Consider the following 7,420-nt stretch of genomic DNA (forward strand, 5'->3'; position numbering starts at 1 on the left):
TTCTAGTACTTATCTTTTCTTCTGATCTTCCTATTCCTATTACTTGATTATCATCACTATCAATAGGAGTCTGAAAAAGTGTTCCTCTTAAGCTCAGGTATCCAAACACTTTCTCTGGTTGATGGTGCCATTTGAAGAGGTGGTAGAATATTTGAGAGAGGAGACTTGTTAAAGGAAGTGTATCACTAGGATAAGACTTTAAGAGTTTGCAACCTCACACACTTGCAGTTCAGTAACTACTTTCTGTGTACAGATGGAGATGAGATGTTTCAGTCTCCTGTTTCAACTACATATTTTCATGCCTCACCCACCATTGTAGTCTCTTCTTCTGGTACTATAAGTCCAAATAAAGTTCTTTCTATGACTCACATGAAGTTTTTTCACAGTCACAAAAAATATCATATATAGAAGTTGGTACATTGGAGGGGGCTGTTGCTATAAAATAACTGGACTGTGTGTTTTGGAGAAATGTGTAAGACTTTAGAATTTGGAACTGGAAAGGTGGTTGAATGCTAAAGCTGAGCCCACGAGGCAGTTCTAATAGGAGATAAGAGAACAGTAGCAATGTGGACAAAGGTGTCTCAGAGGGAAGAAACATCCTTAGCAGCAACTTGCTAAAGGTCATCAATCTAATAGTCACAAAATTTGATTGTTTTCTTCTCATGTCCTGAGAATTCATGAAAGCCTGGTTTAAAAGTACTAGATCTATTTCTTGATGGAGGAAATTTCAAGAGAGCATACTGTTGTCTGTGGAATGGTTATTACTAATACCTCATATATGGGTTTCAATGAAAAGGAGCAAGTGAGAAAGAAAAAAAATATAAAATGTACAGTTTGGAGGAAAAAGGAGCATAAGGAAGATTAATGTAACAGCAAAGGCATATGCTGAAAAAGAATTGTAACTTCAAAGGAGATTAGTGCTATCCAGGTAAGATCTCTCGTTTTGCACTTGAGCAATGGAAAATTTGCTCTCACAGTAAGATCCCATCCAACTAAGTTTACAACTTGTGAAAGAAACGGGTCTATGGGATTTTCTGTTTCTGTAAACCAATAGTATACAAAAGCCTTTTCAAATGTGATCCAACAGACTGGAGGTCCACCTTGAGCTTGCAGTCAAACTTGGATCTGTATCTGAATTGTATTTGAAAAAAAAAAAGTAAGTAAGGACATGGCTAGTCCTAGGTATGATGGAGGAGAAAGTTTATGGTAGACAAAAGGGAGACATAGCCGGAGACAAACATCTTAAAAACAGTGATGACATGACCTTGAGCTATGTGAGGAGAGGAAGGGGGGAGGGAGAAGGGAGAGGCTGGAACCATGTGTAGCTCCCTAGAAGGTCAAAGGTAAGAAATGGACAGGTCTAAATTATGTAGGCAATAGCCTCTGGGGGAAGGGCAGACAAACCACTGGGCTGGAGAGCTCAGGATAGAAGGCAGGGTATGCCAGCCATACCCTGTAACCAGTAGGGAATGAAGGATGTGAGAGAACATGGCAGCCACATCTGCTTTGATACATTATAAAGGGTTTAAGCCTTAACAATATTGACTACGAAGGCATGAAAGATTCAAGAATGAGGAGCTAGTAGATTCTTCCTCTGAAGTTACGGGGAGATGAGTCCAGGGAATGTATGGTAGTGGAGTTCTTCCAGGGAATATATGGTGGTGGAGTTCTTTTATGAGGAGACTAAGAAGCCATTGCATGAAACCATTAAAATGAATCCTGAATTTCAGAGACAATCCCAACTTCTTGGGCATGGCCAAACCGGGAAACATCTGCTGAGGGGGGATGAATACAAGGAATGGAACCAGCCTAAGAGAAAGCTCTTTTGTAGGCAGCAGAGCTAGAATGACTGGATATTCTACATTGTGCAGGAAAGTTTTATGTAAACTTGACACTAGCTAAAGGCATTTGAGAGGAGGTAACCTCAGTTAAGAAAATGCTTCCATAAGATTTGGCTGTTAGCAAACCTGTTGGGCATTTTCTTAATTAGTGATTGATGTGGGGAGGGCCCTGCCCATTGTGGGTGATACCATCTCTGTGCTGATAGTCCTGGTGTCTATAAAAGAACAGGCTGAACAAGCAGAAGGGACGAGCCAGAATGTAGCACTCCTCCATGGCCTCTGTATCTGCTTTTGCCTCCAGGTTCCTGTTCTGCTTGTGTTCCTACACTGACTTCCTTGAAAGATAAACAGTGATTTGGAAGTATAAGTCAAAAATCCCTTCATCTCCAGTTTGCCTTTGGTCATAGTGTTCTGTTACAGCAATAGAAACTCTACTTAAGACACATGACATTTGAAATTAAAGTCTGAGAGTTGGACTTTAATCCTAGTGGAGCTACAGGATGTTTATTTGTCCTTTGGGTAAATTTTGTTTGGATCTGAATGTGGAAGCACAGAAAAATTTTCATTCCTATGGAATGAAAACTGTGAGCCTTGTGCCCATATTGATATGCAGACAGAAAACCATTAGTCAAAGATCCCATGCTTTGCATGGTTCCTATCATTCAATAGTGGTGATAAAGCTGTTTATGGCAGCTTTGTGCTGAATAAGGTAGTACTATGTCTGCCAGTGATGAAAATGGCTGGCCGGGTGAAAATATTGTTTTCCTTCTTTCTTGTGATGCCTTCAAACATAACTCTCTGTTCCAGAGAATGTCCTTTTGCTGTCTGTATCCTATATTTATTTGTTAAATTCCACAGTGCTTTCTTCACTTCCTCTCCTGCCAGTCACTGGCAGGAATGCAATGTGATGCTGACCCTCCACTAGCATTCCCTAGGCTGTAATACTGAGATTCTTTGCAGCTCAGATCACTAGTGTGAAGATGCTGAGTAGATATTCTGCATTCCCATGGAAAGTAGCCAGTGTGCTTTTAACTAATAGAGGGGGAAATGGCAATAAGAAAGACAGTGGCAATGGCACCAAGTGTTCTCCCTCATGTGAGGACTGAGACAATCAGGGTACTCCCACAGATAACCCATGCAATTGAGAGGGTGGGTTTCCATGAGTCATAAAGTGTCAGCCTTGGGTACTATGTGCTAAGGCAGAAGCTAAATCTTTCCCCATTCTGTGCCACCAGTAGGCAGCTTTTGAGCTTTCTTATTTCCAGTAATTCTTTTCTAAATCATTCTTCCCTAATAAGTGTAATTATATTGTTTATTAAGTTAGATCAGAAATAGTAACTAAAACAACAAAACCCTTCCTGAGTACACTGAAACTTTTGCTAGGGGGTGTTTGTAGGATGATTGAAATCATCTAGAGTCATTAAATAGCCAAACCAATGTGCCCCCCCCCCGGCAAAAAAAAAACAGTGAAAACTGTATTTTACCACCTAACTTAGTGACTGATTTGAAAAATGCATCTTGGAAATTTTGTGGAAAAATTGTAGGGTAAAGGGTCAGCCAAAGAAACTACCTTGGCCTTGAAACCAGAGTGCCCCCCCCATAAAAAACCATTCTGTCTCTAACTCATCCTGGAAACCAAGCAATCCCTGAAACCAGAGCCAAACAGTTTTAAAAGGCCAATAAAAGAAACATACCCTGGACCCTGAAACCAGAGGGTGGAAAAAAACAGTGAAAGAAATACATTTTGCCCTGAAATAAGAGCCAAAGACACATTCTACCCCTGACCAACTCAACATGAAAAATTAACCAATCCCTGAGCAGGAAAACCAACCAATCCCTGAGCATGAAATCAAGCCAATCTCTGAGCTTGTCCAAGCACAGGAATTGAAATCTGATCAAGTCCAATCCTGAAAATCTTCTCCTTGGAACTTTACCTCTAAATAACTCTATATAAGCCCTGTACCTGTTCTGTTGGGAGCTGCCTTTTCCCACCCTGGTAGAGGCAGCCACTCTCCTGGATTCTTTCCTCACAATAAGTCCTTTGAGTGAGGATTGGGTGTCAACCTTCTTTCTATAGAGTGAGGCAATGCAGAGAAATAACTTTTCCCAGAGTAGGAACAAACCTGTTATACCTCTGATGGAAAATTCCCTTAGCAGAGGGGAGAAGAGAAGTAACAACATTCTCTGGTTCAAAGGCAGAACTGCTACATTCCTGCACTAAACCATCCCCACCAGAACAGAGCTATAACACCTTAAAAACAAATAAATATTTCAATTTAGATCAAGTTTTACAAATACGTGAACAAAGGAGGACCAATAACAAACAATTCCTCTTGTTGAAAAGGGGAGAGAATTGGGACACACAGTAAACAGTCCAGGTTTACAGTTGCTTTAAGGGCATGAACCTAAGCATCTCAAAGCATGTTGTAGATAGGCAAGGTGACACACTGGGCTCATATGTACTCTGTAAAGCCGAACAGATTTTCTGGTAAATACACAGGCTTGTCACCTCTCCTCTGAGGCACAATTGCTGTCATGAATACAAAGCTGTTGAGATTTCAACCTCAGGTCATTGATATATATATTCTCTGCTGTTAGCATTAACCTTGGCGCCATCCTGGACAACCAAGAAGATCAGCAGGTCATTTGAGGTGGGCCAATGATGTTCCCATTTCCCCAGCACTACTTCTTCAACACCAGTCATGTAGGAAGCCGGTTCCTGCATTATAATGTTGCCTGAAGACACCAAGGTGTGAATTACTTCACAGGCGCTGGGTAATCTCCATTCCTTTGATCTCTGCCTATCCCGTGGCTCATTTTTGCCTGAGGAGCTGAAGCCATTCATTAGGGTAACACGTCCCAGGCGGCTGGTCAGCCTTTATATAGGGATGGTTTTCTTGGTTCAATGTCTCCACTCTGGTAAAATGCATTAAAGCTTGTCTGCAGAAGGATCCGAGTGTCCTGCGTGTATTTCTTGCTAGCGAGGAATACAGAGCGGGCGCGGGACACAGTCACATTTAAGTCAGTCAGGCAAAGTTTCCTCAGTCTGAAGCCAGGAATCACAGATTCAGAGCAGAATTCCAATTCAGGCATCATTTACAGAGGTTATAAGAAGTTCACCCTTTGGTTTTCTGAGATGTCAACATTTAAGAAGGGTTTCTTTATCCTTTCTCCTAGTGATAGATTTTAGAAGATGAGAAAGTTATTTGGCAAATCAAATACTTTTGGTCAAATCTTAAAATGTGAAAATTAGAAACTGTAAACATAGCCCATTTATACTGCAGTGTTCCCTGACACATATGCTTTTAATTTCTCTTCCAGGAGGCTGAAACATCAGCACTGTAAGTGCCGGCCTTATTCAGAGTTTGTAGAGATGAATGACCACACTTAGGGATTTGTTTTGTTTGCATTTATTTAACGAGATTACTGAGACATGATTTACTAGGTAGCTCTATGAGAAATTTTAGACTTGTTTTTACTTCATGGGATATGCCAATTGTGAGATAAGCATGAATTGCTAATGAACTAAGTAAAAGTGTGTTGCATGCTTACGATATACCAAACAATGCCTCATGTGTTGAATGCTAATGGGTTCGCTTAAAAAAATAGTGCTGAGGATATGGCTCAGTTGGTTAAGTGCTTGCTGGAAAAGCACAAGTACCTGAATTCTATCCTCAGAACTTATGTGGGGAAAAAAAAGAGGTCAGACAGAGTATAGTGCATGTGTGTAAACACAGGGCTAATGTGGGAGAACAGGAAGATCTCTGGGGAGATGCTGTCTCAATAAAAAGGTGGATGGTGTATGAGAAATGACTCCTGATGACTGTCTGCACAGACATGAACTTGTACATGCACATTCAAACATACACTTGCACACAAACACACATATTCATGCAGACATAATATCACCATACACAGCTTATATTCAGAAAGAAAGGGTAAAACCTCAGGAAATAATTCTTCTATGGGTCTTAATAGAATGAACAAAAATTTGACATATGTGGCAAGATAGGAGGAATACTTAAAATTTTTTTAACATCCAATGATTGTAGAAGTTGGGGCACTCATATGAGGACTCCCTAGGCTAGAATGAACTGAAATAGCTATATCAATTTGTATTATCTTTTCATAGTGTGAATTTTTCTATCTTTGAAAATGAGGATATTTTCATGATTATGATATCATTGAAATTTTATTTATTTTATTTTTTGTAATTTTTTTATTAGTTCAAATTAGGAACAAGCTTGCTTCACATTTAATCCCGTCTCCTTCTCCCTCCCCTCCCTCAACCCTCCCCCCAACCTCCCACCTGCCCCACCCTCCACTCCCCAGGCTGGGTTGGGCCCTCGAAGGGGACTCCCCAAAGTCCCCCACATCATCCGGGGCCCAGCATAGGCCCTCCCCCATGTGTTCAGGCTGAGGGGTGGGATGGGCTCTCTTTTTGTTATTTTATAAGAAAACCATAATTGAGTTCTTTTTATTGTGATTGGTTTTGTTTTGGACACCAGAATAATCAGAAATTTGAAGTTTCATCATAACTGGTGGCAACATTTCTTCACTTATATAGTTGAAGATGCTTTGCAAGGGACACAATATGCCTTATGGAAGAATTATACCTGTCTGGGAGCTACTGATGGTCAGGTATTATGTGTATAAGGCTTTTCTTTCTTTCTTTCTTTCTTTCTTTCTTTCTTTCTTCTGAGCAGATACACAAAGGTTGAATTTTTCAATCACCAGTCAACCCTAGGAAATCTCAAATTAAATCTCTGAATGTTGGAGAGATGACTGCCATGTGTGGCTGAAATCTGGGGAAAGAAGAATCTCCTCATATATGGAAGCAGGAGGTTTGTACCCAAAACTTACACCGGTGAAATGGTCAGTGTCCCTCATTATCAAAATACAATTATACAAAATATGTACTATATAGCAAAATTGAGTCATTCCTAAAAAACTTGTAAAATTTATACATTTTATCGATAAGGAGTGGCTCTTACTAGTATTATCTTGGTACAATATTTTTTATGCAATTTGTCATTTATACTAGAATATAAGTTATCACAAAATATTTGGCAGTTATTGGTATTTCAGTAGAAGACTGAAACAAATGTTTCTAAGACTAAGTCAAATGTTTTAGAACTACTTTAATAATTTTGCAGATATGATAGTTTCATTGCCTAGAAACAACATTTAATTTATAATTTAGTTAAGATCCATTTTGATTACTTTTACAGTCACTGTGATAAAATACCATGACAAACCTTTGATGCCCTTCTCCTATAATGAGATTGATGACTACCATGGTTACCATTCCTAGAGGCTTCATCCAGTAGCTGATAAAAGCAGAAACAGGCACCGACAGCTAAACACTGAGCCATACACTCCTGGAATCCAGTTGCAGAGAGGGAGGAGGGAAGCATAGGAGCCACGACGATGCTGGAGAAACCTGCAGAAACAGTTGACCTGACCTAGTGAGAGCACAGAGGAGACCTTAGTTGTAAACCTCCCGAACCAGCATCGAACAGAACCAAGCCATCAGAATGTGGGTGCCAGCCAGGAGGCCAAGAAAGTCTAAGGGACCT

At 40.2% G+C, this 7,420-nt stretch overlaps 1 long non-coding RNA gene across 1 annotated transcript; it reads left to right on the plus strand.

Annotated features, from left to right (window-relative positions):
* The first annotated feature begins 3,840 nt into the window (after positions 1 to 3,840).
* On the plus strand, positions 3,841 to 7,212 carry LOC113833964. The gene is made up of 3 exons (XR_003482168.2): positions 3,841 to 4,591; positions 6,548 to 6,685; positions 7,156 to 7,212. It is a non-coding gene; the product is annotated as an uncharacterized LOC113833964 (long non-coding RNA).
* The last annotated feature ends 208 nt before the right edge of the window (positions 7,213 to 7,420 follow it).

The sequence above is a fragment of the Cricetulus griseus genome, chromosome 2, assembly GCF_003668045.3.
Source record: "Cricetulus griseus strain 17A/GY chromosome 2, alternate assembly CriGri-PICRH-1.0, whole genome shotgun sequence".
In the NCBI taxonomy this organism is placed as follows: Eukaryota; Metazoa; Chordata; class Mammalia; order Rodentia; family Cricetidae; genus Cricetulus; species Cricetulus griseus.